The sequence below is a fragment of the Urocampus carinirostris genome, chromosome 6 (genome assembly GCF_059441175.1).
Source record: "Urocampus carinirostris isolate Australia breed hairy pipefish chromosome 6, RoL_Ucar_1.0, whole genome shotgun sequence".
Taxonomy (NCBI): Eukaryota; Metazoa; Chordata; class Actinopteri; order Syngnathiformes; family Syngnathidae; genus Urocampus; species Urocampus carinirostris.
The window spans coordinates 45597776-45598383 of NC_142354.1; positions in this window are offsets into that span (position 1 = coordinate 45597776).

Genomic DNA, 608 nt, shown 5'->3' on the forward strand with positions numbered 1-608 from the left:
ACTCGCGGTCTGCAGAGGAGTCGCGAGCTGCTCTGTCAACGTGCGCGCGCGGGCGCGGACCCTAGAGGGAGCACGTCGACACCCGGTGAAGAGAAGTGGGAGGGGCCTGCTCCTTATTGACTTAGAGGAGGTTTGATTGGAATTGGGAAGCATGCCTGCATCACAGGTCAGAGCCTTACTCTCCCTCTTTATCAATAAAAACGATTGCTCTATTGGGTCCTGTGTCCGTTTCTGGTCTGTGACGATATCTCCCAGCAAGGTATAAACAGATATATAGATAGATGGATACTTGATTCATCTTGGTAGGGAAATTCACACTTCCAGCAGTATCCTTGTGTTGAAAATAAAACAATAATAAAGTAAAAGGAATATAATACTAGGCAGAACGGCGGTGCAGTGGTTAGCACGTGTGCGGCACAGTTCTAAGGTCTTGGGAACCTCCTGCGTGGGTTCAAATCCAGCTACCGGTCTTACTGTGTGGAGTTTGTATGTTCTCCCCGTGCTTGTGTGGGTCTCTTCCCACATTGCAAAAACATGCATGTCAGGTTAATTGTCCCTAGGTGTGAATGAGTGGGCGAATTGTCTGTCCCTGTGTGCCCTCTGATTAT